The sequence below is a fragment of the Podarcis erhardii genome (genome assembly GCF_964252035.2).
Source record: "Podarcis erhardii genome assembly, chromosome: 1".
NCBI lineage: Eukaryota > Metazoa > Chordata > Lepidosauria > Squamata > Lacertidae > Podarcis > Podarcis erhardii.
In genome coordinates, this window is record NC_138497.1 from 33,589,454 (window position 1) to 33,616,343 (window position 26,890).

At 41.3% G+C, this 26,890-nt stretch overlaps 1 protein-coding gene across 6 annotated transcripts in view; it reads left to right on the top strand.

Annotated features, from left to right (window-relative positions):
* The window catches only part of SLC25A21 (solute carrier family 25 member 21), a 291,014-nt gene that overhangs the window by 83,836 nt on the left and 180,288 nt on the right, over nucleotides 1-26,890 (top strand). Inside the window, exon 1 of one of the 6 annotated variants that reach the window (XM_081865524.1) lies at nucleotides 13,475-13,722. The exons of 4 other annotated variants lie outside the window; for them this stretch is intronic. The gene's annotated coding sequence lies outside the window, so the exon portion shown is untranslated. One more of the 6 variants, XM_081865523.1, reaches the window with a different exon arrangement.

Genomic DNA, 26,890 nt, shown 5'->3' on the forward strand with positions numbered 1-26,890 from the left:
GGGTGGGGGTTGCTTTAAATTTATGTGTGTGCACAGCCTCAGTATAGAGCACCTTCCTCTGTTTATATACATCCTATGGGAAAAGCTATAATGTGGGAAGATCTTCTCAGGAACAATTCCTTTCATGAACTAGTTAGTCTCCAGGCCTCTTCCGGTCTTCTTCTGCTTTAAACGTTTAGAGGCTAGTTATTCTTTGGGGAGCAATGAATTTCTGTGAAACATAAAGTGACCAATCAACTTGTATATTTAGGAAAGAAATTCCTTAAGTGTTAATTTGAGGCAATTATCAGGGCTGCAGCTTGATATCCAATAGTGGCATGATTATATAGTAGTATTTGTTTTAGAAAATCATAGTTCAGTCAGTTCATGCCACTCGTATCTATCATAATGAAGGATATCCTGCTTCAGTCCCTGCTAGATTTATATTCATTGACCCCCACTGTGATAGAACTAATGGATAGAGGGCATCTTAGTACCATGCAAACACATGGTTGCTGACTGACCAGCTTACCCTGCACAGATTTGGGCTACTGAACTAGACTTCCAGCTACCACACACTTAACTGAAGTGACTCCTGCCTATATGGTAAAGGTAAAGGCAAAGGGACCCCTGACCATTAGGTCCAGTCGTGGCCGATTCTGGGGTTGCGGTGCTCATCTCTCTTTATTGGACGAGGGAGCCGGTGTACAGCTTCCAGGTCATGTGGCTGGCATGACTAAGCTGCTCCTGGCGAACCAGAGCAGTGCACAGAAATGCCGTTTACATTCCCGCTGGAGTGGTACCTATTTATCTACTTGCACTTTGACGTGCTTTTGAACTGCTAGGTTGGCAGGAGCAGGGACCGAGCAACGGGGGCTCACCCTGTCGCAGGGATTCGAACCGCGACCTTCTGATCAGCAAGCCCTAGGCTCTGTGGTTTAACCCACAGCGCCACCCACGTCCCTGTATAGTATCTTCACATTAATTTCTGGTAATGATGGGAATTCCCCTCCCTCCCCTCTCGATCACTCTGCTGTGGTGACTAGCAGGTCTTACTAGTACAGTTCTTTTGCTTGTATGTCTTGGGTCTAGAGGGTGGACTAGCATATGGAAGCATGTAAATTGCCTGGTCTACCTAGACTCCTCTGGTATGCATTTGTTCTGAGATGTGTCCATAGTCTGCAAAGTGAAACCTAACCGGTGGTACCTTTTTACCTAGCTAATGCCTTGACCACCTAGCACTAAGAGTTTCTTGGACACCAAGATGCCTTAAAAGTTGTTTTGGAAAACAGAATCACGGGCAGGAGGGAATGAAATGCAGCTGTTTGCAGAAACCCCCCCAAAACACAAAGCTTAAAATCCTTCCTGCTGATTGGCTGGATTACGTATAGTGTGGGTCACTGCTTTATAATAATTGTTGGTTATTTTCCCCCATTAAAATGAGCACCAACTAAATATTAGAAACAGCTTTTAAAATGAACTGGGAATGTGGATATGCCTAGAGCCTTTATTTTCATTGCCTGCATAATAAGAGGATCTGAGAAGGCAACATTTCACATGCTCTAATGTCTTTTGTTATATAATGAACTTTAATTTGATTTTCCTTCATAGGGAATCCTAGAATCAAGCTTAGGGAATCCTAGAATCCTGTGCGCAGAGAAAAGCTTAGTAGGAAGATAAATGCCAAATGTTCCCAGGTGTCCATGTTGGTGAAAATATGATATACCTAAACATTTTATCAAAATTAATATTCCTTCTGTCTCTTCAGGCATCTTAAGTTTCTAGAAATTTGGCAATGTACTTTTTATTTTTTATTTTTAAAGTTTATTTCTTAAAGATAACATGCTGGTGATACCCAAATGTATTTCTCCGTGTCAGATGGGGATTTGTAAGTGTGCTGTGGGTTAAACCACAGAGTCTAGGACTTGCCGATCAGAAGGTCGGTGGTTTGAATCCCTGTGAGAGGGTGAGCTCCCGTTGCTCGCTCCCTGCTCCTGTCAACCTAACAGTTTGAAAGTACGCCAAAGTGCAAATAGATAAATAGGTACCGCTCCAGCGGGAAGGTAAATGGCGTTTCCGTGCGCTGCTCTGGTTCGCCAGAAGTGGCTTAGTAATGCTGGCCACATGACCTGGAAGCTGTACGCCGGCTCCCTTGGCCAATAAAGCGAGATGAGCACCACAACCCCAGAGTCGGCCACTACTGGACCTAATGGTCAGGGGTTCCTTTACCTTTTACCTATCTGGGCACTTATTGAGATGGATGAGGCAAAAATTAACTGAAACTGAATCCTGCCAAGATGCAGTGGCAGAGCATATGCAACCGCCAACCAGGGTGCACACGCAAGGTGCCCCCAAAATGGGCAGAGGGAGGTGGGAGCCCACTGTGCCCCTGGCTCACGCCTGACCCAGTAGTGGAGCTGCGGCTGGGCATGAGAAAGCTGCCTTGGCAGCTCCCTCATGGGCCACAGCCCAGCTGAGGAGAGGGGCAGCAGATTTGCCATTGACTCTTCTCTCCTCTCTCTGTCCCTGGACCAGGCTTGACCCAAGAGTGAAGCTGGGACTGAAGGAAGATGTACGTAGTCTGGAAGTGCTCCTAAACTCAACCTTATCCTTCAGAGCAGAACTAGTTTCAGCGAGTCAGAGCGCTTGTGGCCAGCATTAGCCGGCTTGCCAGCTTTGACTCTTCATGGAATGTTCCTACTCCTGGGTTGTATCCTCACCCCCACCCCCATGCTGATTAGTCCACCGGTTGTATTCAATATAGTGCTAAGTAGTACTTTGCATGAGTGGAATCACTTGGACTGCACTTCTCCCCCTCTCCCACCACAATGCTCCCTAAATCTGCCTGGGCTTTTTTCCAACCCAGATTTGGAGTCAGTGTAGGACATGTGGGGCGGGTGGTGGCGGCGGGGGTTATTTGGGTAAGTGGAAGGTGTTCCGCTCACACATTTTTTTAAAATTGGGATGTCATCCTATGTTTCTTTCTGTTATTAGCAACAGCATGCTTAAACAAATATTCCTCAGTTTCCAACAATAACCAAACATCCATATTTTTGCACCCCCACATATAGAATTGGTGTATTGTATATTAATTTATTTCACTAATTTTGCTCTTCTAGATAATAAATAGCTGTAAGAACTTGCAGTCCCCAAGATGGGAGAAATAGGTTTAGTCATTCTCAAGTTCTCTTATGTACAATACAGGGCAATTTATTCACTGGGAAGAATTGAAGATTAGATGTCCGCTGAGGTTATTTATGATTAATCATGTGGATATCTCCCAATTCAGCTTTGTTTTTGGGGGACATGTAACTAATCAGAATGATGTTAAAAGATGACAGATTTTTTTGTAGCCACTAGCCTGTTTCTTGGATATCATAAATACCTAATGGCAACCTAATACTGTAATTTAGTTATCCAGTTGTGGGATTGACTAGACAACTGTTCCTCTGGGAGTAATTTAAACTTTAATTTTAAGGAATGTGTCCTGTTACAGGTTAAACATCTGTATACAGAGGTTGTATCTTTGTGGTTTGTGTTATGCATATGTACTGCCTCTTTCCATATACATTTTAAATTAAATCTGTGTTCTATGAAATCCACATATTGCCTTCAGAGACCACCTACATCAAAACTCTGACATCATGTTTTCTTTGAGATTCATTGTGGTAAATTGTACAGATCATTCTTGCCAGCCCTTACTATTGTTACAAGTGAGCAGTTTGCTAATCATGCAGAAGAGAGGTAATTGCAGCAATGCTTTCTGGATGCACATTTGTTTATACTTTCCAGAGAATAAAAGAATTAATTTAATCTGTGTATACTCATAGGATTGCTCTACTTGACTTCAATATATCAATCAGTCATCTCCATGCATTATGATTTAATGACTTCAATCTAACCCAGTTTTAGTTCTCCAACCACCTATCTCCTTGCACTATTTGCTGCGTGTCTGCATTTAATCTAATAAATACCATTGTTTCCTTTGCACATAGGCTCTGAAATACTGAAAGTATTTTGTAAAAAACTTCATTTTATTAACACTATTAGTCATTCTAAATCCACTTTGCATATAATGTCACATAAAAAAGCGGTCTTAATCAGCGCTTGCAGTAATTATAACAATGATAACCTAACTGCCATTGTGCTTAAATGGTGACAATTTCAGTGAGATTGAATGAGCGGCATATGATTTTCATAGAACACAAAGCAATAAGAGAATGGTTTCTTTTGAATCATTGTTAACGTCGGCAACAAAAGCAATCCAATGTAAATGATGTTTCTTTGTGAGCTGTTTTACAATGTTTTGCCATGTTTATAGTAGGCCAATGATTTATTTAGTACTTTTGCATTCTAATTTTTTAATGCAGATTTTCAGCAAAGTTCATCAAAATGCATATGATGCAAAAATAGGTAGAAGATAAATATATTGTAAAGAGGAGGTTCATCACCATCATAATCATCAACAACAACATGATGACTAGATGACCCTCGTGGTCCCTTCCGACTATGAGCATCACTGGTAATACACTCTTGCATATCCTCTTCTCTTCACACATCATTCCCTGACATTCAATGACTGAGGTTAACCCAACTTGCTCAGAGCTGAATTTGACACAGGAGCCTCTGTGTAGCTCTAGAAGTACTGAATGGGGCAACTGTGCATTAGGCCTGCATGAGAAGATGTTGTGATTATTCCCCTACAAACCTTGCATGAAACAAACCAAAAAAAGATAAATAACAAAAATATATTACATTTAAACCTGTTTGGAGATGCCATTTGGACCTTGGATGAGACAATTTAAGATTTTGATGACTCTGAACACCACCAATGTTATCATGAATATGTTACTTAAACACATTGGGAAACAAAGCAAAACCGAAAAAGACCTCTGGAATTGCACAGAAGCAACACACACATTTGTAGATCCATTTCATACTTGGTTATTATCATCAACACAGCAATGCACAGTGTGCAAAGAATTGGGCTCATGCCTGCTACCCCCACTCCTGATCTCCTGATATGATAGTTTCTCCAGAGCCCATGATTCATACAACTTCCACATGTGTATGCTTCCTACATAATCAGCTTCCGACATAATCAGGAACAAGTAACAGGCTAATACAGTTTCTTGCGTGAAGGCTGCCTCCTCTGCCAAATATTCACAGAATCATAGAATTGTAGCGCTGGAAGGGATCCCAGTCATTTACTTCAACCCTGTGCAATGCAGGAATCACAGCTAAAGAATCCTTGATGGATCATCCAACCTGTGCTCAATGACCTCCAATGAAGGAGAGTCCACTACCACCTTCCAAGGTAGTCTGGTCCACTTTTACCATCAGAAAGCAACCACTTCATGTTGCCTTATGAGAAGCCTTGCCCTGGATATAGTATGCAGTGGAGAGATCCAGAAGGATAGTCTGTCTTAGGAGGTCTTGATTCTCTTCCAAATCCTCTATCCTGGCATTAAGTCTATTACAGCAAAATCAACAGAGAATCATGTGGCACCTTAAAGATAATAATAAACTTATTGTGGCATAAGTTTTTGGGATGAAGTGGACTCCAGTTCTCAAAAACTTATGTCAAGTTTGTTAGTCTTTAAGGTACCACAAGACTCTTTGTTGTTTTCCTCTGTGGCAGGAACAGTTAATAAGAGATGAGAAATCATTTACTGTGTTGTAAAATAATCAGAATTATTAGAATTAAATGAATGGAAAGGGAGAAAAGTGGTAGCAGAATTTGTGGAACAGAGGTGCCTGATTCCAAATCGTGTGTGAGAGGGTGGCAGATAATCCTGACTCCTGAAGTTGAATGCCATCACTTCTGCCATTGCTGTATGATGGCCCCATAGTGCAATAAGAAAGGTGGGCTGCCACAATAACATTCTTGCTATCATGGAGTACCTGACAATATTTGATACTTATTTGACACATAATAATTTGGATATAATGAAGCTCCAGAACTGGCAAATTGTAGGAAGCTGGAAATTGATGAGTCCTTAAATTAATTAAAATGAAACAACTGAGAAATAGTCATTTAAACAATTCCATTTTCATAATTCATAATTCATAAATGATTAAATCTTTATTAATTAGGGTTGCCATATGTGTGGATTTTCCCGGCGGTGAAAAATTCCCCAAAAAGCTAAATAACTGATTTTTACTTCTTGAAATATGTATCTAGTACAGTATTGCACTGAGACCAAGCAAAAGACTTTGGTTTTTGAAGTTTGGATATCAGGTGCACTCCTTATAGTTGTTAAAAGATAATGACACAATAGATGTTAGTCTTTCAAATGCTCCAAGAGCCTTGTTGTTTTCTGCTACAACAGATTAACGTGGCTATCCTTTAGGAAGATTGATTCCCTGGGGAACATGAAATCTCTTTCTGGTAACACTATCGTGTTAAACCTCCATTGCCATCACTGTACAATTTCACGGTATTTGCCTTAGGCTAAGTCATTTATCTACCTGAAAATGTTCTTCCATGCTTCCCCTTGCCTCCTGTCCTGTGCTTCAAGCAGGGGTGACAGGGGAGAAAATGAAGGGTTAAAAATGAAGTGGAAAGGGAACAATAATTTTGCTTTTAAAATGGCAGTTGCCCAAAACTGCTCATGGGCTTGGAATGTAAAACAACTCCTGGTGAGGTGTATTAATGGTCAAGTGATGTAGTCATAAGTATCACATGCCTTTCCAGTTTATCATCATGGCCCCTCAACCACACACACAAACACACAGCTATGTTTTTGTAGAGGCATGGGGGTAGCACTCCACAGCTACTGGAAAAAGGAATATTTTCCTAATACACTGTATTTATTTACATCTCAACTATAATACGATGATTTGCTTTTAACTGTACTTCTTCTTTAGTAATTAATGCTGATAAGTGGGTTGTGTAAATAAAGTAGAAACAAGACTACAGTGGTACTTCAGGTTACATACGCTTCAGGTTACATATGCTTCAGGTTACAGGCTCCGCTAACCCAGAAATATTACCTCGGGTTAAGAACTTTGCTTTGGGATGGCGCGGCGGCAGCAGGAGGCCCCATTAGCTAAAGTGCTGCTTCAGGTTAAGAACAGTTTCAGGTTAAGTACGGACCTCCGGAACGAATTAAGTACTTAACCTGAAGTACCACTGTATCATTAAAATCAAGTAAAATATTGCTGTTTCATGTGATTTTGATATAAAGCCATCTAATGCAACATTCTGGGTTGAATTTGTAGGATATGGAATAAAACTGGTTGCCCAACAGGGCTTTCTTGGGTATAACCCCACCCCCACCCCTCCGAGGATAGAGGCGCTCTCTGGAATAGATGGGGACATTGGGGGGAGGTGCAATGCAGCAGAATGGTAACAACCAAAGGATTAGATGGAACTCCCTTTAGTTTCTGCTCACAGTGCATGGTCTGAGGTTGATGTTGCATGTAAAAAATATGCTACCCAGTTTATCTGTATCAGCACCAAGTCAGATGCCTCTTCCACTTGGCTTTGGTAATGCATGTATAGTCAGTGGTCTCCTTCATGACATGTTACACTGTCACAACATCATAGATAGGCTGGAAGCACTTCTTAATCATTTACTGGGTTTGCATAACCAGTATGGGGGATGTTGAGGTTCACAATAGACAAAACTGAGCTAAATGCCCCAACAAGCTAGCTGTTCTTAAGTGCTCCGTGTGGATAATAATTGCTTTTCGAAATAATACTTGTGAATCCTACACTTTTGTTTTCTTTATATGTCTTTGGATATATTTTAATTTTAATCTGAGATTAAATTTAGGAATAAATTTAGGAACATTTTCTGAATGCCTTTCTTACCTAGTGATCTTGCCACGGCTGTAGATATCAACAAATGTTTGAAGATGCAGCATAAAGCACTGGTAAAAATTTAACCATTACTTAAAACTGCAAGGGAAATGTAAAAACAACAATAAATATGCAACCAGCCATTCAAATATGCTAGCTTGGGCAATTTTTGGCTAGAAAAGCATAAGTGAGTAATTAGATAATTGCTGCCTTGATTGAGCTTAATAGGAAACATTTCAATTAGGCTAAAGCTACATTGAGAGGAAGTAGGTTTTTACAAAGGGAAACATTCTTTGCCATGCAACTGTCAGCTTTTGCCCACACTAAGAGATGGAATTAAGTGGATCGATGCAAAGGAAACAAAAAGAAAGAAAGAAAAATGATTGCTATAATTAGACATACTTGAACATTCAAAAATTAGACTTATAGTCAAACTGATATAATTCCTTGATGATTCTTGCTTTGATAACATTGCACTTAGAAAGCTCTTGCCTGTAACAAATTAGAGCATTACGTATGTGGGACTGGTTAAATTTCCCCTTGACAAGAGAGAAAGTAATATTAGCGTTTTCTGCTATGTGACTTCCTTGAATTCCCAGGCTACCTACAATGTAAAGAAACAGATAAAACCGTTTTGCAATTGGCTCGCTTGGCTGTTGATTTAAGATTAATGTATTGATTTACAGAGACCTAGTTCATCTTAAAGAGGCTTGATGGAGCAGATCAGCTGAAGAGGATATGTTTGTCCATCTCCACAGTAGATAGGAAATATTTTTAGGGTGCTTCTACATAGATGCATTTTCTTGTGAACTGTATATCTGATTCATTGGTACCCTGGGATAGTATCCAGTTTTAGTCAAAGTAGACCCACAGAAATTGATGAACAGGGAGGTTCACCTGGCGCCTTCATTATATATTTGGCTGATTAATAACCTACAACCTTTTAAATGTATCCGTGGGGAGGGGGTATTATTGCTTCGTTGTTTTGCTTTAATTTTTTACTTGTTTTTATCTTGTATTGTATTCTGTGAATCGCCATGAGATCTTTTGATGAAGGGTGGCATATAAAGTTAATAAAAAATAATAATGACTAAGGTCCATTACTTTCAGTGGGTTTACTCTGAGTAGAACTTAGTTGAATACCACCCATGGCATCCGTAATAGATAAGAACTCTGAACTGGAGGTTTAGTAACTGGTCTGATAAAAGTTCTATGAAATTATTGGCATGATCACACTAGTCCTACACATAAGAACGTGTAAAGCTTCTTCAGTCAGATTGTTAGTCCATTTAGCCTAGCGTTGTCTGGTCTAACTGACTGGCAGAAGCTCTTCAGGGTCTTGGGAAGAGGTTTCCCCAGCTTTTATATCTGAGTAATGACTTAATTCCATGGGGTCACGAAGAGTCGGACACGACTAAACGACTAAACAACAACAAGGACTTAATGCCATGTGGTAAGGAGTGAACCTGTGGTTTTTATGCGGGCAAACATTCTGCTTCAGCACTGAACTACAAACCCACCCCCTATCACAGACAGAATTTCTGAAATTTGATTGACAATTGTTTTCTACCACAGAATGATTCTACCACAAAGCACATTCCTACCCCACCCGTTTTTGCAATGAAAAGAAATCTTGGCTATGTCTTGCAGATTCTTTCCTGTCAAAGTGTATCTGAGAATGGGCAGAGGGAGAGAGAGGGTGAAAAGTCAAAATTACCAAGTACATTGAGCATGAAATTGAGGAGCTCAAGGGAGAGTTTCATTTTCCTGCTTAAAATCAAAAAGAAACCTAGCTCCTGATAATAATTCTAACAACAAAGACCAGACTGGGAATGATTTATGTCATATTTTCCCTCATCAATAAGTTATAAAATGCAATAAAATAAAATAAATCCAATTCATGCATTTGTTAAATAGTGTGTGTGTGTGTGTGTGTGTGTGTGTGTCTATTTTCATTGTGTGGCAGTAAGTTCCCTTAAAGAGCCTTCTGGAATAGTAGTACTGAAACCTGGTACTGAGTTTGTTTAGCCTGGAAATATTTTGCCTGAGGTAAAGAACCATTGGAGATTTGCATATCCGCAGTTATAATTTAGTCATTTGTGTTTGGCTGATGTATGACAAATTGACTAATGACTGCCCTGAAGAGGAATGTTTGCCAGCCTGACATTTTGGATGCAGAATTCTCAAACCAATTCTGAGGCATGCTGCCTGCAGAAAGGACAGAGCCTCTTAAACTTTTGCTTTTCCATTGATTTGTATTCTGCTTGCAGTCTTTCCTCCAGGAGCTGGATTTAGATGAAGCTCTGTATTCTGACAGAAGCTTGACTCCCTGCCAGAAAAACTGGAAATGGAGGCAACCTAAAGTAAATACTGATAATATTTCTCTCCCTCTCTTTTACTCTTGAACATTTTTTTTAATAAAAAGGAAAGGCATATGTTCATAGCCTAACTTGTCCCAATAGAGGGTCAATTACAACCATTTGGCTGCAAATCCAATCCAAGAAAAATACAAAGTAAAGAAACAGCAACAGCAGGTACCCAGGGCCCCCACTACAGTCAGATGTTCTCGGTACATGTCAAATGTGAACATAAAGCCTATGGGTAAGATATTTTTCATCCTTCAGTTTCCCATGAAAGTCCAAAATGAATCAATAAACCAGGGAGACATTTTTGCATAGTTAGGTATTTTCCTGCATAGTCCTATAAATGTCTACAAAGATGTGAGTTCTTTTAACAGGAATCATGAGGAGAATAAATTCATATCTGATTTAGATAAAAATTGTCTGGCCAGATATTTACATACATATGCAAATCCAAGTTAATCAGGGCAAGAGAGAGACTGAAATCCAAGGCTTACAGAGATGAAGTTCAAATGGTGACATATTTATAAACCAGCGTTTCCCAAACTTGGGTCTCCAGCTGTTTTGGGGCTACAACCCCCATCATCCCTAGCTAGCTAGTAGGACCAGAGCTCAGGGATGATGGGAATTGTAGTCCAAAAACAGCTGGAGACCCAAGTTTGGGAAACCCTGATATAAACGGTCCCAAAGCATGGTTGGAAAGCACCTGATCTATTTCTGAAGCTGTGTAAATAGCAACTATCTTGAAACCCACCTCACTTCTACCACATACATACAGCTCTATGATTTTGGCCCAAGGTAGGGATGCAGATGACTACACAATACAATAACAGAACAGTGAAGAGACTTTGTAACAGTATAGAGAAAAGTATGGATACACTTGATCTAGCAATTTGCTGCAGACGTAGGAGATAAGCTTGTATGGGTTGTTCCATGCATTTCAAAGGGAGACCACATGCCACGTATTCAGTGTGCTGTTTCTGAAGTTGAGTGCACAGGATGTCAGGCAGTGCAGTAATCTTATTTAAAACCTTATTAAAAAACCCTACACAAATGCATAGTGGAGTCCCTAAAACGGTTGGATGGGGCCTTGTGTTCTAGCAACTCCTGCAGCTATGTTGGTGCCAAACATATTGCTCTGCCTTGCTTTAGACCACTTCAGCAAGCCCAAGATGGGGCTTTTGCCATCTGGGCAGCCCAGGACCTCCATACTCACTGCCCAGGCTTGCACCCCAGGGAGGTCACTTTGGGGCTGCTAACACAGTGGTTTGACTTCACCCCTGGAGGCACACTCCATTGTCTCTCGAGACAGATCAATGCCAACTCTATCTATCATCTATCTATTATCTATCTATCTATCTATCTATCTATCTATCTATCTATCATCTATCTATCTATCATCTATCTATCTATCATCTATCTATCTATCTATCTATCTATCTATCTATCTATCTATCTATCATCTATCTATCTGTCATCTATCTATCTATCATCTATCATCTATCTAAAGGTGATGGGCAAAATATAATGAAACAAGTAAAAAAAAAGATAAAAAAACACAAAAGAGAAAAATATAAATGTTAAACAATACAAAATAGACACTCATGGTAGAGCCCTCTTCATCAAGCTGGGAAGACTTGTCATAGCAAAAATGTCTTCTGTTGTTTCTGGAAAGTACACAGAGTGGATGTATGTTATATCTTGACATAAATGCTGTTCCAGAGTTGGAGTCTAAAACAACTGAAGAGCACCAGTTTGGCAAATATTTGTTGGCATCAGGAGGCAATGGAGGAATGCGCTTTTGGAGGTGAAGTCAAACTGTTGGAGAGTTACACTGTCTTCTGTGGCTGCAGAGACTGATATGGGAGAGACTTTTTTTTTGCAGCTGGGGCAGATGAATGCATTCGGTTGTGCTGCTGCAGTTGCACCACAACATTTCTTCATTCTGTGCTCCTCCCAGTAGTCGTTCCTGACTCTGGTCACTGCTGTGGATAGACCACCTGACTGCCTGTCTCCAGGCACTGCAGTCATCTGCAAGGGATTCCCATTCAGAGTTGGTCTGCCAATGCGCCTAATGCCTGAAGCCAGGCTTCCCTATACAGCAGCACATCCTCGTGAACTCAGACATGAACCTAAGGTTTCCTCAAATGAGGAAGGGAAGTCTGGCCCTCCAGCAGATTTCCACATTGGCAATCACTTCTAGGAGCCATCAAATCTAGATGTCACTGCCTCAGAACTGGGGGTCCTGATCCCAGCTGTCTGGGTTTCTGGGTGGTTCTCAGACCCCTCTTCATCTCCACCTGGGCTGTAGAACAGTGTGGAGTATCAATCAATGGCTCTTAGGATTTAGGAACCTGTTTTCCAACTCTGAATTTAATAGTTAAACTAAAACTATGTTAATAGATTATGTTTGGTTGCATTAAATCATTTTATGCTGCATACATTTTTCCTCACTGATGCAGTGAATGACTTTTGGAAAGGTTAAAAGGTGACAACCCTACCAAGAAAATAGGCGTGATTCAAGGAGGGCATGGTCTGACACATAAGATTACAGATTGTCTCTAAAGATCTGCCTTTTAGATCTCTGGTCAAAAATTCCTTGTGAATGTGAAAGTTTTGATTCTGAAATTGCAGAGGAGCTTGTACAGTGGTACCTCAGTTTTCGAACGTCTCGGACATTGAACATTTCGGTTTTCAAACGCCGAAAACCTGGAAGTAACTGCTTCGGTTTTCAAACACTTTTCAGAAGTTGAATGTGCCACGTGCAGCAGCGTAGCTAGCCGCTCGGGTGCCTGGTGCGGGGCATGTCCTGCAGCCGGGGCAAGCATCTCTGATGCTTGGAGCCTCTTCACCGCCTCCCCTTCAGCTGTAGGGTGGCTGAGGGAGAGGCAGTAGGCAGACGCAAGTCCCACGCTGCTGTTTCAGGCAGCGCGGAACCTGCAGGTGCCTCAGCCACCATGTCACTCCTAAAACGTTTTGTGAGCCCAATTTTTTAAAAACTCATTTTGTCACACACACACCCTCAGTGATGACACCCGGGGCGGGCCGCACCCCCCTTTCCTCCGCCACTGGCCAAGTGGCTTCCATATTGAGTTTTCCATAAGTAAATGCTTCTGGAAGTAAATGCTTTGGTTTTCAAACGTTTCGGAAGTTGAACGGTCTTCCGGAACAGATTACGTTCGAAAACTGAGCTACCACTGTATTTTGAAGAGGGTTGGACAACAGAGTTAAGACAACAATATGCTATCTTTCTTTGAAGGTAACAGATTTCTTATATAAGGTTGGGCTCACTCAAGTTTCCTACTGCTGAAATGGCGTTTGACCATATTGCAGGATGTTAGCATCCAAAATGCATATGTAAAGGGTTAATTGCAAGAGGTGTGGAACTCTGAGATGTCATATACCTTCTGGCAGTTATGGCAGTTGGTACAGTTATGGCAGTTAATGCTAATCTTAACAGTTAGAGCAGCAGGTATGCTCTGTTGTGCCTCTAACCGTCTGTCACAGTTTAATCTATGTAAGAAATATTAGCAACTTAAGAAACAGCCCCCTGCACTGTATATTTACTCTGCAGCTGTAAGTACACCAAGTAAAAGTTATTTGTTCCTTAAACTTTAAAAGAGAGTGTCTTGTGTAGTTTTTATAGGAGGGAAAAGAGAACTAATTAACGGGTCAAACAACCCAGGGCTGACATCTGCATACTCTGCAAATGGGAACTAGAGTCTAATTCCCACACATATGCAGCAAAAGCGTGCTCCTTCCTGCCTCGGCCTGCTTATTTCTGTTGCAGAGCCTTTGCTGGTGAATACGGCAGTCTTTTCTGTCTTCTTCCCACACCAGGGTCTCATTATGGAACTGTCATTGTAACACAGGTGCTATTTGCTCAAAATAGATGCAACCAAACAGAAGGGAGACTTATTCAGCAGAAGAACTGGCTTTATTGGGGAAAAGGGATAATTTAGTTTCAATATGTACCATCCAAGAAGAAGAAGAAAAATGGAAAATTCCTGTCATCATCTTCACTGTTTCCAACAGGCCTGCTTGTTGAACTGGAATCACTTCTGGATTTGATTTGGACTAATCTGACTGCTGAATATTTCTAGTTGCTGAGTATTTTGTAAATGAGACACAATTTAGAAACTTGCACCACCCTGAAGCATTTTTAAAGTTAACAATTTTTTAAAAGTCTGCATGACAGAAAGAAGCTCAAGGCTCGCTTGTGAAAATGGCAAAACACATCAGGGCTGCTTTTCCTAAAACATTGGAAATACTGAACTAACGCACAAGTATGAAAAATTATACTGCTATATGATTGAGGTGCCAATCCTATAATAACTTAGAAAGTAAATGCTATTGAACTCAGTGGGGTTTACTTCTAAGTAGACACGTATAAGATAGCACTATATAGGAAGCTGGTACACTAATATTTATATTAGTTTGCAGCCTGTACCACATTAATCATGCAACGCTGGAGGTTGGTACGGTGTGATTTGATTTGTTCTGCTGGAGTTGTTTGTTGCTTATGTCTTTGGATTGGGTTTGGTTTCTATATGTTCAGACCCTCCCAGTGTCCCTATTTCCCAGGGACAGTTGCAGATTTACATAAGCTGTCCCAGTTTCTGATTTGATCCCAGAATATCTCACTTTTCCTTAGGACGTCCCTATTTTCATCAGATAGATGTTGGAGGGTATGGAGTTATGCAACCCCTGAGCTGTCTCAAGGCAGTACTGTATAGGGAAGTTTTTAAATGTTTAATGTTTTATTGTGTTTTTATGTATATTGGAAGCCACCCAGAGTGGCTGGGGTAACCCCGCCAGATGGGTGGGGTATAAATAGTAAATTTATTATTATGGAATAGAACGTCCCTATTTTCATAGGAGAAATGTTGGAGAGTATGTATGTTGTGTTTCTGTTTGTGGGCCTTCGATTTTCAAAAATATGTGGTATTTTCAGTTCCATTACTTTCCACAGCCAGGTCTGTAGCTTTCTGTGTTTCGCCCTCCCCCCCACAAGATTTCAAAGTGGATTAGAAGTTATTGTGCCTCAATAGTGCCCTTCTATTGCTTATAGGCTGTGTGGCCATTTTACATTTGCATGCCAGTGCTTTCTTGACCACCTCCAGGGATCAAGTATGAAGTTTGCAGATTGTTCATCCAAACCATAGATGCCAACTCTAAGAGGCTGAGGTGTCCTCAAAGTATGTGGGGACAGGGCTGAGCCCTCCCAATCTTGAGGGCCCAGGCCTTCCCGTAGTGGCAGCGGGCTTTGCTGGACCTCACCGCAGTGGTGGCAGGTCTCATTGGGTCTCCCCATGGTGGTAGTGGGCCTCGGCATGTCTCATGGCCTCTTCCTGACATGTGTGATATTGCTAGAATATTGTATTTTAAAGTTTATAAAGTCTTTCTAGCCAGTGTGGTAAATTAGGGTTGCTATATTTCAAAAAATGAAGATACGGACACAAACGTTGTTGAGCTTTTTTCAACATGGACACTGATTCCGACTGCAATATTCCGGGTGTGCGCAGGCATTTTCTGGGCCACCTCTCACGAAATGTCTCTTGGCCCTTTTTCGGAGCAGGGCAAGTTGAGGCAGGGAGGTGGCGACAGAGACTCTTGCCTCACTGCATGGGGATAATGAGGAGGGCATGAGTTCCAATTCACTGCTCCTGTCACCAGAGACAGTGGACTCCTTCTGCCTCATTATTGGGGAAGGAAATATGTTAGACGAATAGACAACATTAACCACAATCAGGTAGATTCTCTAGACTGAGGGAATGCTAAAGAGACAAGCCACTGCTCCGTATAAAAATGTGATCTGCTTTTTCAGCAGGTGGAACTTCTGTGAGAAAGTTGCGGGCGGAGTGGGGGCAAATGTGCTGCCCAAGCTTTTTTGGTGTTTTTCCTAGAGCAGTTACAGATAGGTAGCCGTGTTGGTCTGCCATAGTCAGAACAAAATAAAAAAATTCCTTCCAGTAGCACCTTAAAGACCAACTAAGTTAGTTCTTGGTATGAGCTTTCGTGTGCATGCACACTGAAAGTATCTGAAGAAGTGTGCATGCACACGAAAGCTCATACCAAGAACTAACTTAGTTGGTCTTTAAGGTGCTACTGGAAGGAATTTTTTTTATTTTGTTCTTTCCTAGAGCAGTTCCACAAACTGAAGAGACAAATCTCTTTTTTAAACTGATCAGTGGCTTGCCTCTTGGGCAAGAGGACCCTCTGTGGCAAAAAAAACCTAAAGAGAAAGCTCCGGCAGTGGTTATCTTTGGCACATGCACAGAGCCTCATCATCGCATAAGCTCAGAGGGCAGGCCAATACCCTTTCAAAGACAATATCCTTATACAAAACTGTGAAAACCACAGAAGGGCACTATCAGTCGAGAAGCTGGGATTAAGGAATGAGTCCTTCCCTGGGAGTTTCTCAAACGCTACCCCGCCTCCCTGCCCCAGGTTGCTCACGCAGAGTATCTTGTGGCCTACTGTAAGTTGGGGGGTGAGAACGCAAGCATATTCCTGCTGTGTAATGAAAGGAAAAGACAACCAGTGAGTGGCTATACATATGTATACACACTGAGGTTATGCCACTCGCTGGGGTGCCTGTCCCAAACCTAGTTCTGGCTATGCCTGAATGGTTGCATTCCTTTCCCTTCCCCTCCTCTTGCTTTTCCTTTGCTACACTACTGGTGGTCTGCTGGACTATGTGCAGATGTTTCTCCCATGCTATTTCATGCTTACTTTAAAGTGGCTGTTTAGTAGGGGAATAGAGAATCAACACATGGGGGACCATCTGCTCCGATGGTGTTCCTAAGCAAACAGCAGATAGCCCTGCCACTGTCTTTGATCCCATATCGCTGCTTTTGGCTTAAGTTTCAGGCTGCTGAGCAAAGGTGCATGTGAGCTTGTGCTTTCTGCCCTTTCTTTCACAGTAGCAGTCCTTACAGATGTTTGCTCTGGGACTTTCTTTTCCAGTCTGTTTCTCCTGTCACTCTGACTATGACTGGAGGACTTGATTTCCTGGAATTTTCTCTCTCTCTCCTCTATGAAACCAAGATGCTTCTTCCAGTCAGCGACTCATTTCTCAGCTGTTCTGGTGTTTGTGCTTTATTTGTGTACCCTCAATGTACAACCCTACATTTGGTTTCTCCTTTCAGAGAAGGCCAGGCTCAGCACTGAATGTTATAATCCTTTCCAAATCAGGTGTCACACCAAAAAGAAGAAAATTCAATATTTGTGTTGTTAAAGACAACATAGAAAGAATTGTTCTAAGCACCAAGGACAGGCAGCGGCACACTACATAAAAATGGCATTTAAATGGCATTTGGGTGCTTGCATTTTGGTTGTATTCAGGACCATGAAATTCTTATTTGTTTAACATGACAGAGCATTTGTCTCTGGAGGACAAATATTGAGGACAAATATTGAGACTGCCCCCTCATGAATCACAGACAATGCTCAGGGAGAAAGCAGGAATTGCCTTTTTGTATTCTGTCAATTGATAAGTATGCCTGGGGTTTCAGGGGGAAATCTTGATTTTTAGTAATTGTAATTTTGCTTTTTAAAGTGTGCTAAGATCTTATGTATGGGTTAGATAAAATATGTTAAATATTAAATACATTGTAAATCACCTGGAGACCTTTTAGTGTTACAAGTGACTAATAAGTTGGATAAATAATAATAATTGAAACTACTCTAGTGGTATCAAAGATAGCGGTTAGGGCCAGGCAGAGAACTGGAAAGAAAGGGAGCTGAAGTGCTTGAGAATAGCCCACTGAACTCACTAGGACTTATTTCTTTGTAAACCTACATAGGATCATTCTGAAGATCCATGTTCATTCCAGAGCTCTACATGAAACCAATTCTTATATGTAAGAATTCTGTTTGCTGTCTTAATACCTTTGAAAGAGATGAATAAATAGAATGTTTTGGTGTGTGTGTCTTTCTACAGACAATTGGAAATTACCGTGCTGCTGTTCTATTTTCCAGATGTGGAAAACAGCTTGTCTTTCTCTTTCCTGTTTTAAAGAGGCTAGTCTAGCTGAATTTGTTTCAGATGGCAATGAAATTAGAGGCACACATGGAACTGGGAATGTTCATTTTTGCATTACCCTACTAATTAATTAGGAGTGATGAAAAATCACTGCAGAAGTCTTCACTAGGCTTTTTAATCAAGTTAAATCCAGACACAGTATTGCTGCTTTTAGACATCTCAGCTTGAGCTACTTTATTGAGTCCACTTGGTTTGCACCTCAACCTAAGTATTGCATGAAATAATGTATTTTGTTGGAACTGTACAGTTGTGCATGAACATGTACAGCTTAAAACTTTGCGATTGATTAATCCTACAAAAGATGAAATCTTCCCTAGTTCAATTCCATAATGGAAGCTAGGCCTGCTGCAGCAGCCGTGAACCAAGCTTTAGAACTGGTTCTTTCCTTTCCCTAGTAATTTGTGAACCTCTGCACTGCCGCTCCTTCCCATTCCGCTAAGTAATGTGAGAAACCCCAGACCACATTCCCTGTCAAGCGAAAACATTCAAGGAGGGCATGGAGCAAGGGAGTCCTGATAGCCCCCCAGAGAAACTGGTTGTGGAGGGGGGGCAGTCAATCCCCAAGCATGAGATTCTCCACCCTTAGACTCTGGCCAATGTGTGTGCATTCTGCTCAGTGATGTCACTTTATCTGTATCAAAAAGCTATGGAAAAGCAATATAATAATAATAATAATAATAATAATAATAATAATAATAATAATAATTTAATTTATACCCTGCCTTCCCCTGCCAGAACCGGGCTCAGGGCGGCTAACACCAATAAATTTACAATAAAACAAAATAGAAAAAAAAGAAGTTAATTAAAATACGGGTAGTACCCCATAAATCAAAACCATAAGGGGAGGGAAACATAAGGGTCAGACTGAGTCCAAACCAAAGGCCAGGCGGAACAGCTCCGTCTTGCAGGCCCCGCGGAAAGATGTCAAATCCCGCAGGGACCTGGTCTCTTGTGACAGAGTGTTCCACCAAGACGGAGCCAGTACTGAAAAGGCCCTGGCCCTAGTTGAAACCAATCTAACCACATTGTGGCTTGGGACCTCCAAAGTGTTGTTATTTGTGGACCTTAAGGTCCACTGCGGGGCATACCAGGAGAGGCGGTCCCATAGGTATGAGGGTCCTAGGCCGCATAGGGCTTTAAAGGTCAAAACCAGCACCTTAAACCTGACCCTGTACTCCACCGATACCTTTTTTCAATCCCAGGCTTGTGGGAGCAAACTCTGATTAGAGAAATGTACATGCACTCTACATGCACTCTTATTAGCTCCTTTGCTTCAAGTCCAGATCATGATACATTAACAGAGAATTCAGACTTCTCTTTCTGACTTAACTACATCCCTGAAGTTGCCATGTTTCTGTGACTACCTAACTCACTTCTCTGCTGTGGATTGTGACCATTTTGTATGGCCTTCTTTCACACAGAGAGAACGGCATTGCATGGAAAACTGTGTTGTTTGTCTGGGTCAGTCCCCACTGATAAATAATTTTATAAAACTTTCCCTCAATTTTAGTACACACTGAATATATTAGTGATGTGCTTTCCATCAACCCACTGCTTTCCCAAGACAGTGTATCTACAGGCTTTTTCCACTTGCTTTGTAAAGAAGGGCATATAAAACAGCAAAATTAGCTTTCCCTCCTTTGAAATATCTTGTGAAATCATCTGCTTAATGGCTAGTTTACCATCGCCAGGTTTTCAGGGCAGTTGACAAATTGTGCAGTTTTAATGCATGGGAATAATGGAGCTTATGGGGCATAAACCTACTGGTTGTAAATCCTCCTTTGATCTTCTGGTGGTTTGTTAGGGTTTTAGGGGGCATTTAATTTAATCGTTTAATTTTCGTCTAAGAAAACAAAAGAAAATGAGCCAATACTGAGGAAGAGGGAGTAATACAATTTTACCATTTTTACCAATGATAAAAACAAAACATAGCAGCAGCCATAGCTCTGCTCTGTCCACTGCTGATTTCAAAAGAGCAACAGTTTGCATCCACTACATCAGTAGTTATATGTAAATTCATTATATCATGAATTGTTTAAGAAAGGCAATCGCAAAGCCTTTCATGGTGCAATACAGTGGTACCTCGGGTTACAGACACTTCAGGTTACAGACTCCGCTAACCCAGAAATAGTACCTCGGGTTAATAACTTTGTTTCAGGATGAGAACAGAAATCTCGCTGCGGTGGCACGGCGGCACCGGGAGGCTCCAGTAGCTAAAGTGCTACCTCAGATTAAGAACAGTTTCAAGTTAAGAACGGACCTCCAGAACGAATTAAGTTCTTAACCTGAGGTACCACTGTAGTGTTGTTTCCTTGTTGTTGTTTTAATAACAAAATAGTAAAGTATATTTAGTGCTTTGCTTTAGTGTGAGGACATGATTTCAGCTTTGATGCTAGTATTTATTAGAATTCATATCCACCCATTAAAATCCATTAAAAATTACATTCAAGAGAGTAGGGTGGGTTAGGGTTAATGTTTAGAGTATTTTCTCTGTAACATTTAGTGTTGTTTCTGCATGAAATGAAATAGGATAGACTTGCACAGACTCTGTGTGTGTGTGTGTGTGTGTGTGTGTGTGTGTGTGTTCCTTTCCCTTTAGGAGTTTCATGGAAAGCAGGCTCTCACCAACTGCAATTTTCCTCATCTCAGTACCTCAGTGACACAACTGATTTCCCCTTTCTTTTAGATTTTAACAGAAGAGGACCTAGAAGCACCATCTGGTATTCTAAGAGGCCACGTGTACTTCTGTAAGCTTTATTTACAGATGTACAGCAAAATGCTATCTTCTTTTTAAAATGTATTGTACTTTGCTTTCTAGAAGGCAAACTCACCCTGTAGTGGTAAACATGCTGGCATCAGGTCTCTCTGCTGGTGCTATGTGGAAAACATAACAGCACGGGAGGCTTTAAATCCTCATATTGTTGTGGCTTCTTAGTTTTGTCAGGTGCTGTGACTTGGTCCTAACACTGAGCTTAGGAGACAAAACAGTTGGAAACCTGGTGAATGGCACCAAGGGTCAGTGAAATTTACTATGGGCAGCTGCTGCTTCAAAGCAACTCTCTGTGCAGAAGCCTATTAAGAAGTAGTAGGTTACTTTCCTGCAGTTTCCCTTAGCATGATGGATGATGTTCTGAAAAGCAAAAGGACTTCCTGTGCCATGGAGGTTGCATGTGTGTGTTAGATGGTGAGGGCAAGACATTCTTTATTTAGTTAAGTTACCAAATAATTAATGCTACTAGGCTGTTCAGTACTGCCATTTTTGTTCAGAACAATTTGTGTACAATAACATTGCCTCTAGCTCCTGAACAGTATTTTCATATTTGTAATCTGTAATAGGGTTCTTTGAATTAGTAATAGAATAAAGTCAGTGTATAACACATCAGTATCAAGAGTCGTCAGATATTTGGCTCCTGCTATAGTTATACTCAGTGGTATTTTTCTAGCAAAAGTGGTGCCGGGACACACCATGAATGCTTTTCTCGTTCTCTTAGAATGGCAATGGCGCCCACGTGAGAGGTGCTGGAACTGAGTTCTGGTGAGTTTTAGCTGAAAAAAAGTCCTGTTTATACTGCACATTGGAGTCTTATTCTAGAACTGAGATTCCCAAATTGTGAGTTTGGATTTTTGTTTGTTTATTGTTTTCACAGTGGAAATTTTTTTTTGGGGGGGGGGTGTCCCACATGCCCCTCTTCACATTTCATGTTGGATTTGCATATGGGAGATCTGGGTTCAAAACCCAGTTCTACCTTGAAACACACTGGATTATCCGCTTGACAGGATTGCTGAGCAAATAAAATTAACCATAAATCTAGAGGGGATAGCGTACCCTCTAATATTTCAAAGATTTAGACTGCAGTCCTAGATATACCTGGCTGGGAATAAGTTCCACCAGACGTAGTGCTAACAAAGTAGTTCTGTTAGTGCAAGGATTTCTGCTTGCGCAGTGGAACACCCGCCCTCTCCCTGCACACCCCTAACTTTGTTTTAGGGTTCCCCAAGCCTTCTAGCAAGGCACAGGGCACATGCAGGTAGTTGAGAAGGGGAAGGTCCTGTTGTGGTAATCCCTGTGCTGACAGGGCAGGTTAGAAGAATACAGCCCAATGATTCATAGAAGCAGACATACATAGGATTGTGCTCTTTGGCTACAGTCTTATATATACCATAAAGCTAATACTGCACACAATCTGGGGAAGCCCCACTGAACTTCTGCTTAGATAAGACACATATTGTGTTGCCATCTTCTAAAGATGCTCTTCACATTTCCTGACTCTAATAGAGCTGGCTCTGGAGACAGTAGCTGCAACTCTGAAAGCTTGACTTGAGCAGAGAGGCATACTAGAGTTCTCTTGTTAATCTGTGCAGGGAGAGTCTCCTCACAGGTAAACAAACAAACAAACAAACAAACAAATAATATTTTTTAAATTTATCTCCCACCCTCCCCAGCCGAAGCTGCCCTCAGAGCGGCTAACAACAGTTAGATCTTATGGGGGAACTAAGCCTACCGGGGGAGGCAGGGGGCTGAGGTCCCACCTGTTATATACTGAAGTTCTCACCCTGGGCCAGCAGGGGAATACTGTAGATAGTTTTCACTCAGGCCCACATATGCAAATAAGGAATTGAAAGTGACGTTCAGTGATTGGATAGTTACAGAAAGTTGTTACTGTTGCGTTGTAGTGGAGCTCTATATAAGTAGGCTGGCTGAACCCTTCAGTTCAGTTCTGTTTTGGCCTGTGAATAAACAAGAGCTGTCTGAAGAATCGCTGAGTCGTCTGATATGTTCGCCCACAATCTAATACCACCCAAATTTTCAAGGAGGGGGATCGGCCCTCTCAATACTCTGTAGCCACAACGGGCCCCGTTGGGCATACCCACGGCCACAGCAGGCCTCATTTGGCCTTCCCGAGGCTGCAACAGGCCCTGTGGGGCCTCCTCCCACCTTGTGATGTCACATGTGCGGTGCACGTGCGACATCACAATTGTGTGTGTGTCCCCTGAGTTGAGCGGAACCCAGCTTATGTGCGCCAAGGCCAATTCTTTTCCCCGCTTTAGACCTGTTCATTGCTCTCTCTGCCACAGTAGGCAGCAGGGAGCACCTCTCCTGTCTTGCAGCACAAAGCCAATATCTGTGGCCCCTGCTAGCCTTGGGGAGGCCCTGGCCCAGAAACAGGATTTTGCCTCAAGGATTCTCCCAAGCCATAGAGGTCCATAGTTTCTCTCTCCTACCTTCTGTTCCGCATGCCCTTGTGCATACCACCCACTTTGTTAATAGGGAAATTGGTCAGAGCATATCCAGATGGTTCAAAAAGGTTATCGGTCACTCCACCAATGCTTCGTTTCTCAGAAAACATATTCCACTCCTCTCATGGTGCTTCTGCAGTTGTGGAGATTATTCCCCACCCCACCGATTTTCATTTTATCTCCCAACATGAACAGATTATAAAGATCACACGTAACGTATATTCAGTGCCCAGAAAAAGTACAGAGGCTGCCTGTTGTTTCTCTCCCTACCAGCCTCATGCACATAGGTAAAATCCTTTTGAGGAACCATATCAAGTGCCAAGTAACTGGACACCACCATGCATCAAAGTTTTACAGCTCCAGCTGTACAGCATCTACATGAAGGGAAAGAAGTATGCAACAAGTCTCCTGTCTCTCTTCATCCTCTTGCAGAGTTCCCCACCACATATGCACGTTGTGCGTTCTTCCGCCCACATAAGGCAGGGTAATATCCGGCCCCGAGTGAAGAAATACTGACAATAAAACTGCAGCACAAATGTTCCAAGAATAGTGTCCAAATAACCAGATTTAGTACATCTATTCGTATCAGTTTAGGAAAGCAGCATAGGAACTCTGTTTACAGGTTTTTCTTGTCCTAAAACTGCTTGCAGGTGCTTCCTTCTTGTACAACACATAGATGCCAGAGAATAGTTTTCTGGGATCTTTTTGAGGCAGTTGACTTATGGAAATCAGTCAGTGGTTAGCATATACTGTAGATGATATTCTACCTCATCTACTGTTGTTATATTTCCCCCCACAAGTCTGCATTTAAAACTGAATTTTCCCTCTGTAGGTCTGTTAGCAACTGATCAAGCCTTAATATCTATTATTATGCATTGACTTACTGTTCCTAGGTAGAATATCTAAATCCTGTTTAGGCCAGTTCTCCTCTGAAGTAAAGTTTCTCATGTTTTATGTTTTTAGAAATGCTGCAAGCCGCCCAGAGTGGCTGGGGAAAGTTCTTTGCTATTCAAAATATTAATGAATTAAAATATTGATTTACATTAAAACGTGGATTGGATATGAGTTTTGCTGACTAGATGGGCAACACAACCTAAATTGTGTTGAGATCAACACAGATTGATACAAGACTATGTGCATGATATTGCCACATTTACCAGAGAATGAACCTATACTTGTTTGAATATGCTATTCCACTGACTAAAAAGAAAATCTAGTTTGATGGCAGCTTAAATTCAGGCATTTTAAAAACAGATCAGTTTGCAGCTCTATTGACTAGGATTCAGTATGCACCAAACTGCAAATATGTTCCATGAAACTAATTAGACTTGGATTTGGTCAATATCTGTGGAGGAATCCCCATCTATTTATTGAATTTCTATACCACCTTTCACCCAAGGATCGCAGGGCAGTTTACAATATAAAAACTATGCTGCTCTTCTGATGCAACATTTAAAAAAAATACAGATAAATTGAAAATGATTCAATAAAGAGCAGCAAAGAAGAAAAGGGATAAAATAAGATTGTTGAATAGGGAAATGTTAAATAAAATGGGCATGTTTGCCTTTAGCAATATGATTTGGTCTTGACAGTCTTCAAATATCTAAAAACCATCTAGAAAAAAATTTTCCCCAACCGCTGGCAACAGATTATGGGACAAATTACGACAGTTTTCAAATGGAGTTAGCATCAGCAGTTGAAAAACCCATTGGCTGATAGAGCAAATTGGAAAGTGTAGAGCCCTTTTCTTTGGGATTTTTAAAAATAATAGTCTGGACAAACAATTAGGAAAGATGATTACAGTCGAGTGGCCCCTACCTCAGTAAAGGGGTGAACCAGGACTCTGTGCAATAAACATTCTTATTACCCCCACCCCCAAATCTCTTGAATGGCCATTACAACTTCAGACCACAAATTCTAAATGTAGCCAGCATATATGAATTTTAGCAACAGATTCCTTGGATCTTGTACAGGGGGGTGGCGGGAGAGTTTTATTCTCCTTATGGTAGTTAGTCATTCCAGTCCTGTTTATTTATGTCTTTGCTGGCTTTTTTTCCTCCCCTTGACCCTAGGTCCAGAAGCAACTTCAGGGTCCTGCCAGTGAAGCCGTATGTTATTCCTGGCTGGGTGAGCTGGGGAAAGTGTCAAAGAGAATACTTCTCTTGTACCCTGCATGTGTCAGAGAGAGGCAAGGAGAGGTAGTGAACATCTGCCCATTTTTGGCTTTGCTCTATTGAAAACAATAGAGGGGGAAAGAGGGAGAAAACCCTTGTTTTGCTGCCAAGACCAGGATCTGATGAATATGTAGCATCTAAAAAAGCTACTGGGGATTCCAAATTTTACTTTAAGAACTTGAGCTTTTTTTGTAGCAATGTTAGAAGCCAAACAGGACATGTGTGACTCTCTGTAAATCATTTATCTTAGCAGCAAGTAAAACCCCCTTCATTCCTAATGCCCTGCTTTTAGAGGAGTAGATAAGTGTTTGATTTGGTATTCTATTCTCCTCATTGGCTGTGAGCATCATGAGACAGATGACTGAGATGCTGTCACATAACCAGTTTTGTTCATTTTTTTTAAGCAGGTGCTGGCACTGCTAACAGGAAGGGTCAGATGGGGACAGCTGAGAAGTTACACTAAAAAAAAAAGAAGGTTCCTGATGTGGAAAACGTTGAGGACAGTTTAGCTGCTGTGAGACTCTGCATCAGCTCCATTTGCGAGATTTCCAGGCTAGCTCTCAGGTTTTCTCTAGTGATTAGACTATTGGATTTAGACCAGGGAGACATTCTGGATTCAAGTCCCTGCACAGTTGTGAACTTCACTGGGTGACCTTGCACCCCTTCAGTTGGCACTCCTTCAGTTCTCCATGTGCACCCCACAAATTGACTTTAGGGGTCCCACCAACTCTCTGGAGCAGATTTGACTACAGTGCAGAGATGTTTGCCTTTTTAGAAAGCTATTGTCTCATTTAGAAGTAAACACTTGTAAAGATAACAATTCCTTCAGATTTTGTTTTTTTCTTACTGCTCAAATGAAAACAAAAACAAGTTGAACTTCTTAAAGCCAGACAGATCCACCTCAGTGTAGGAAAGCTAGCCAAATCTCATTTCCAAAACATATGGTTTGCCTGCTTCTCTTTGTTCAGTAAAATTCCATATCTGCAGTGTTTCCTACTTCTTGCCAAAGGATATCTAGGCTTGACTTCAAACACCCATGGGTAGAAGTCAATGAAAGACTTGACCTTCATTATTATTATTATTGTGGTTAGTAGCTAAGCTGACTTTGAAACTTCTAAAAGCATATAGAATAACCTGATGTGCAAATGAAATCTTCCAAAATCAGAACTGGCAGCTATAATTTTCATGGGCATCTGTCAAATAAACCTGAGTTCCCAACCCAAAAAATAATTTGTTCAGGTTTATTTTGCTTATGAGTACTTCTAAGGTGGCCATGAGTACTGTA